Source organism: Branchiostoma belcheri, unplaced genomic scaffold (genome assembly GCF_001625305.1).
Source record: "Branchiostoma belcheri isolate BF01 breed outbred unplaced genomic scaffold, Haploidv18h27 scaffold4, whole genome shotgun sequence".
Classification (NCBI taxonomy): domain Eukaryota; kingdom Metazoa; phylum Chordata; class Leptocardii; order Amphioxiformes; family Branchiostomatidae; genus Branchiostoma; species Branchiostoma belcheri.
The window spans coordinates 6,873,803-6,881,747 of record NW_017804020.1 but is presented as its reverse complement, the minus strand read 5'-3'; the positions used below and the strand labels follow the sequence as shown (position 1 = coordinate 6,881,747).

The 7,945-nt window shown below is 40.3% G+C and overlaps 1 pseudogene; it reads left to right on the top strand.

Annotated features, from left to right (window-relative positions):
* Positions 1-7,945, top strand: part of LOC109476976 — a 30,501-nt pseudogene that overhangs the window by 1,621 nt on the left and 20,935 nt on the right.

Genomic DNA, 7,945 nt, shown 5'->3' with positions numbered 1-7,945 from the left:
CCAATAAGTCCAGATAGAAACAATGTATTTTCATCATTTTTGGTAGGTAGGTAGCTGAGAGAGAGATGTACATAATTAACTGCAAATTATGCAAATGAGGACTTAATTTGCATAATTAATGAGGAAATTCTATAATTACAGTGTTTTGCATTATAGTACTTTCATACATGTAATGTACTAGTATGTAATCTATGGCAGATGGAACATCACCAGATACCAATTATGCAAATGATGACCTAATTTGCATAATTAATGCGAAAATTCTATGACTCCTTAGTGGTAAATGATGGGAATTTCATACTTGGTACATGTGTAAGTTAATCAAAAGTGAACATCACGATGCATTTATTATGTTAATGTGGAGGTAATTTGCATAATTAAAGAAGAAATTAACATTTACATGTCAAGCCCATATTTCATGGAGGTATGAGATCTCGGAACTCTTGTTTTCGCTCTGTTTCTTCTTCTTCAAATACATAAGGTCAATGACCTGGACCAGATGTCTGTCACCATGGTAACTAGTGAGACACCCTGTGGTGTTGGGTTACATTATGTAGCAATAGGTGGGCAGAATTGGACTGTGTCACCACATGTCAATTGTCACCAGAATTACAAAATGTAGTTTGTTTGGCTAGACAGTGTAAAGGTAAAGTTTAAGTATTTGCTTTACAAATGTTACTTGTCTAGTTCATAATATGTTATAACACACATTATTGTATGTATATTTTCAGAAACGGAACCTCCTTCAGCATTGGATGTTGAAGACACGAAGATCGACTCAGTTGTCATCTCGTGGCTGCCTCCAAAAGGTGCGATCGTCGAGTACTCCGTCAGCTACACCGGTGATGGGAGAAGTACATCCGTGACCAGCCCAGGAGACGCACACGGCTGCAGGTTGACAGGTCTGATACCCGGTACGCGGTACGACATTGACCTGGTGGCCGTTAGCCGGGTTGGGAGGAGCATCGCCGTCACCACAAGTGTTGTTACAGGTTAGTGACAGAATCTGACCAGGTTATGTGAAATATGTTAATGAGGTGTGGCTGTACTTTTGACTTGATGGTAATCAAATCTGGTGAGAAAGGCATAATTTTTGTCCTTGTGATACATGATTGTGATTTCATTATCATAATTTCTATAGCTAGCTCCTACAATATTTTATCACTTCGGGCTATTAATTTTACTTCCAGGACAGAAGTATTGTTTGGGGCAGTGCTTGCCATGGTTTGTGTGTGTGCATGTAAGTGGCAAAAAAGTGGTGGTTTTGACTGTTAATACAATGTCGACATGGTTGAAGATTAGCCAGCATGTCCCAGGTTGACAAAGTATATCAGTGTGTAATGAATTGTGCAACGATTCAATAATGTAAGTGTTGTAACACCGATTACACTTCAAGTACATGTATATATATGAGACGGAGACCTGCACCTGGCCGAAGTTTAATCAATGAAAAAGAGAAAACCTCTGAGGCCATGTGTGTGGAGATTGCCAGTGACGCAAATGCTGAGCCTGTTGCATTTTCCAAAAGATAGAAATATGGCGGTCCTTTTTCGTTGGAATTGAGCAGGGTAGAGCGCATGCGTGCTGGCTTCCCTTAGAGGGGGGGGGGCATTTCCCCATTCCCTAGTACAATTCCCGAGGATTACGCCAGTGGCTTAGTCCAAACATGATTAGATTACATCTGACCATCACAATCTTTTGTAGGTCATGACATCATGCATTTTTACTTTCAGACACAGACCCACCAACAGCTGTGGAAGTCAGGAGCTTGTCTGCGACATGGATGGTCCTGGTATGGAAGGCTCCCCTGGCCAGGATGGTGTCATACGAGGTCACAGTTTCACAGGCATTCGGCGAAGAATTGTTCAGGTACTTGTAAACGTTTGGTTATGCCATATGTTCTTATTTTATGTTGCCAGGACTTGAATTCAAGTCTGATGTTTGAATAGAGGCTTGTAGTACTTTGTACAGAAAGAACAAAAATCCAAGACCATAGTATGTTCGGAACAAAAGGTACAAAGAAAACAGAAGTTCTGCTGAAGCACCAAGATTTGTCACCAGGAGGCCCATAGTTGACCTTGACCTTTGTCTGCCTACAACTTACCAACATACCAAATATCATCACAATCGATAAGGGTTTTCTGAAGTTATGCCGACTACAGACAGACACACCAAAAACAATATCTCCATGTTTTTCATGGAGGTAAAATGTTCACCTTACAATCTCGCAAAATACTGTGAAAGTCAGGATGGATCATCAGCACTGTGCATTGCAGTTACCTGACTACAAACAGTACACATAACTGAAAATTATGGATTCCCGAGTAGAACAGCATTTTTTAATATGTTATACAAGGGATACTGAAATTCTGCCGTTCTTGTTCCAGTGTGGATGGGTCCGAAACATCCTACAACATCACAGAACTTCTGCCTGAAACTGATTACGTCATAAAGATGGCGGCTGTCGGCGAACATGGCCGAAGTGCGGAAGTAACCTGCTCAAAACAAACAGGTATGGCATGCACAGATTTTATACACATACACATAACTAATCATACAGTAACAGACACACACACACACACACAAACAAACAAACACACAAACAGACGCACAGTCACTCTCTCACTCACTCACACACACACACACACACCTCTACATACACACGTACACTCACACACACACACACACACACATGCACACACAGCACACACACATACACACTCACACACACACACACACACACACACACACACACACACACACACACACATATATATATATATATATATATTATATATGTTAAGCATATCTTTTCATTTCATTCCAAACCATGTCCATTTCTGCTTCTGAAATATCCTGTTTCTGTACAAAGGGCCGATACCGTTACCTGTCGATCACCCCTTGACATCAACCCGTGCCACTACTGAGGCTTACACAAGCGTTACATGGAGAGACACCACCGTCACTTCCACATCTGCTGTGTCCACCACCAAACGTACAACAGGTCAGTTTCAGTTTCACTATACCTTCAAACAACGCTTGCAGTAAGACGTGCGAAGGTTTACTTATTTAACTTTACTTTATCCTTCCACTTCTTGACCGTCTGGGGTGTCGTGGGGAGGGACAGTTGGCAGCCGACGGCTAGTCTGGAGGCTGGTGTTACTAGTACAGGCATGCCATACACAGTCAGGGTGTCCTTCACACTCTCTATCCATGTCTTCCTGGGACGCCCCAAGGCCTTTTGTACCGGATCTTTTGGCGGCTGCAATACAGTATCAAATTGGCAAGACAGTAATCTAATACAGTCAGGCAGTATCTAATGCTAGTACCCAATTTGGTGGTGAATTGGATGTTACCAGCTGTACATATACAGATACAATGCAACGTCTGTGCTATATCAAACATCAAAGCTATACATACATTACTTGTATTCATCAAAATTCAATATTTACCTGTGAACTGGATGTTAACAGCTATACATATACAGATACAATGGAATGTCTGTGCTATATTATACATCAAAGCTATACATAGATGACTTGTATTCATCAAAATTCAATATTTACCTGTCATAGCAACCTCTGCTGAAACGACAGTGAAGCAAACAACAGACAAGGAAGTCAGAACAACAGGCCAACAAACCACTACAGTCTACACTACCAGCAAGGAGGAAAGGCCGCCAGGTATTATACAAGAATTATACAGAATTATACAGAATTTGTTACATTTCATGCTATAGATAAATTTAATTTCATCCTAGAAGGCAATAACCCTTACTGTGTACACATAGGTAGATATATCAAAGAATGTTTAGACCTTAGAACAAGTAGTATAAGTTGACCCATCTATTGTTCTGTACGTAGGATAATTTCGTTGTACCCATGTATATTTGTCTGTATATCTACATGTCGTACACCTTACTGTCGCTGTACTTAAATTTGTTGTGTCAACTAGTTCTCTCTTTAAACTGTACACTATATAGCTGCTATGGTATGTTAGCAAGGCAAGAGAATCCTTAACTGAATTTATCGTGTAATACTTGCTTTTAACACTTGAATGTGTGAATGATGTGAATGCCTCAATGGCAATACCTTGTCACATTGTATATTGAACCTTTCACTTAGTAAGTGACATGTAGTATTTACCGACATTTGCTTAAGTTAACTTGATGTCATAATAAACTTGACTTTCAGATAAAACGACATACAGCACATCCCCAGTCCAAACAACTGAAAATCCTGACGAAAAGGTACAAATTTCTTTCCAACGTCTGAACATGATTGTACGTTATCTTGACTTAATATGTTTTATGATAATAACATTATTGCACCACAATTGTACAGGGTACAAAGTATGGCATCTACTAGTACATTACTACATTTGCATAAGGCCAACATGCATAATACAAGAGTGTGTGGCTAGTATGGGATAGGTATGAACTTTTACAATCATTGGAGGAATTTACAATCACTCGTCAGCTTCTGTGGTGGCCCGAAGCATCTGTCTTGCATGGCCTTCCCCTTGTCATCTGTATCCCTCTTCCTTACCACTGTAACATTATTTTCCCTGAAAAAGCCTCACCAGTAACAGTGTGCAAGTCTAACATTCGGAACAACAGATGCTAAACCGGATAGTGAGAGTGAGTGAGTGAGTGAGTGAGTGAGTGAGTGAGTGAGTGAGTGAGTGAGTGAGTGAGTGAGTGAGTGAGTGAGTGAGTGAGTGAGTGAGTGAGAGTCAAAAATATCTAAGTATCTAATGTAAGTTACATCTCTGCCAGCTCCAGCACATTCTACAAGGAATGGACGAGGAACAGCTGGAATCAGCCAAACCAGAGGAGATCCTGTCTGCGATGAACAGCATTAATGACGTCCTCACAACCAGTGGTGGTACTGAGTCGTCCATGTCACTATCAGCAATGGTACCGTTTTCGCATCTTTCTTTCCCTCACACCATGTCCAGGAATTGGACAACTGATGTAATGATGTAGTGATGATTGTTTATGTTTTTAGATTGTATGTGATGTATGTATCCATTGTAATAAAAAAAATCAGCAATGGTACGCTACTTCATAGTGTGCTCTTGACAAGTATTGTTATCTGCAACCGTTTTATCATTGCTAGTGACATAACATCAACCCACAGGATAGAGGCAAGTGGTGGGCTGCCATCAAGCCGCAGCATTGCTGTGCTAGCACGTCTAACCCTCATAAATCTGACGTTAAACCAGATAGTGAGTGAAAGTGAGTGAGTGAGTGAGTGAGTGAGTGAGTGAGTGAGTGAGTGGGTGAGTGGGTGAGTTAGTGAGTGCGTGTATGAGTGAGTGATCTCCGAGTGCTTTAATTACACAATTCCAGCTTTCTCCTGAATTCTCTCAGTGATTCAGTTGGAATATGCTAAACCTTCTATATTTAGCTATAAAAGAGGACAGAGTGATAAAAGAAGAATGCACAATCTTTTCCCCCTGCAGGATGATGCTGCAGCACTGATAGACAAACTGGCTAGTGCTTCAAGAGGAGCACAGAGTGCGTCAGTAACAGACATGGCTGGTATAGCCAATGGTAAGAACTACTAACAATGTGTTAGACGATAAACCGGATAGTGAGTGTGTGAGTGATTGAGTGTACATGTATTTGATTTAGATTCTTGCAATTTGTGGATGGAATGACCCAGCACCTTGTAAGAAATTTCCATGAATTTTTGCACTCTTTTTTTAAAGAATCAATAGCTTTTCTAAGTGTTTTTCAGTATCATACCGATCTCTGTGCGACTATCTGTACGAAAAGGTACGAGTGTCTTGTTTAGAAAATGATACTAAGATTTGCTACTTTGTGTGGTTACAAATAATGCATGTAATGTTCAACCCACAGCAAAAATGCACTGTGAGCTGATATTGGTCTACAGTGCTTCTCAGATTTATTGCAGATTTAATGTTAATTTTGTCACCTATTATCTACATTCAGCCCTGACACAGGCAGCTACAGCAGTCATCGATATGCTACCAGAGCAACAGCCACCGATTGAGACTACCGGTAGCTTAAACATCCTTGAAAGCGACTTGATTGACGTGAACTCCGCTGACCTTTCTCCGAAGCAGCAGCTGAAGATGCTCAAAGACAAGCAGAAGGAGAAAGAAGACATGGTACGGACTATTTCTTAAGATGTCAAAGCATTCAGTTGCTGGTGAAATGAGAACACTGTATTGCCTGTATTGCTAACAATGTAGCCTGATTAATCTCCATTGCTAATTTTCTGTATCTTTATCTGTAGAGCCGGTATAACCTCCCTTCGGCATAACACACTTTGCAGGCACGTGGCACGATGGCAGACGGTTATATTACACCGAACTACTCGATACACCGTTTGACATCTGACTCTTAGCATTGTTTAAAGCTATAACCCTTCTAGTACTTTTACAGCGAGTTCCACTCTGCGATAATTCTAGGAAAGAATGTGTTTTGGACACCTCAATCTTTGCTTGATAACTCTGGTACTTGGAGGCATGACTATTTCTTGTTCTTTTTGTAGCTGGTCAGATGTCATACTGGTTCTAACCTTGTACATTTTCTAACCTGATAGCAAAAACGGGCAGCAATGAATATCGTGAAATCTCTGGACAGTGTTGCCGGCACGCTGTTGGCATTGCAGCCTGCCGACGCGGAATATCAGGCAACGCTTGGGACGGGAACGTTGAGGTGACCTTGTCAAGGTCACCATCCAACGAAGACCTGCACCTCGGCAACGGTCACACCACTGCAACTATTCCTCGCACATCAAGTGGAAGTAAAACTAACGACATGTTGGATCTCAAGGTACTGCTTTTTGCACTGTACACCATAAGGCCACACCAATTTGATTTGTTTGTTCTCGGATTTGTTAAGAAAAAATATAAAACAATAGGGTGCAAAAAATCAAGATAAAAAAAGACCTAGGCATCTTCTGATAGCCCCCAAAACAACACGTTTGGATTTGATTCAGAACTTGAATCTTTTGGTTTTTGCAAATCAGAAAAAAAACTAAAGCAGGCAAATTCCACAACTAATTAATTGAATTGTATGTCCTAACCAGCATGTAATCTTAGGAATATAAGGATATGAAGAAGAATTTTCCATTCATTACCACAACAAGCCAAATAAAGCTTACATAAGCATTACCTAAGCATTAATTAGGTAATTACCTAATTAATTATGTAATTAATAACCTAGGCTAAATTAAGCTAGCATCATTGCAATCAAAGTATTATATAGGAGGTGCGAAAATACTTGACCATGTGAATGCTGTTCAGCACCAAGGACAAAGTAGTTGTACATTATTCCGTAAAATGTATTCTTTAGTTCCATCATTCAGATGTTGAATTCTGGAAAAAAATCCATGAAGCTATTCACCTAGCATTGTTGCACTCATACATAGGACGTAAAAAAAAGACTGATGATGTGAATGCTATTCAGTACCAAGGAGGAAGCAATGGTTTTTGTTTTAATGGATTAATTATCGTCATTCAATTTTTTTAGATGCTGAGTTTCAAAAAGAATCCGTACTCCTGGAAACAGTCGACAGGAGGACAGAACATCTCGTCACCCGTTACGGTTCTGTCGATGTATTCAAGAGAATCCGAAAAAGGGCCCAAACTCAACAGACAAGGAGAACCAGGAAGTCTTAAGGAAGAGAAGCAAGTAAACCTGGACATCCCGTTTGAACCCTTGCAAGAAAGAGGGCTGACAACAGACGCACCACACATGACCACCCACAAGGTAAGGTAGTGTTCTTGTGTTTTATATACTTATTAGTTAAATAGCAAAGATAGGATATTAAGTGGTAATAGGTAAGGAGCCTAATGCCAACAGTTTTTAAATATGTTAAAAGGTCCTCAATTCAGCTGTGGCTGTGGCTGCAATGTACTTTTGACTCGATCAAAATGATCATATTATTCATTCATTCATTCATTCATT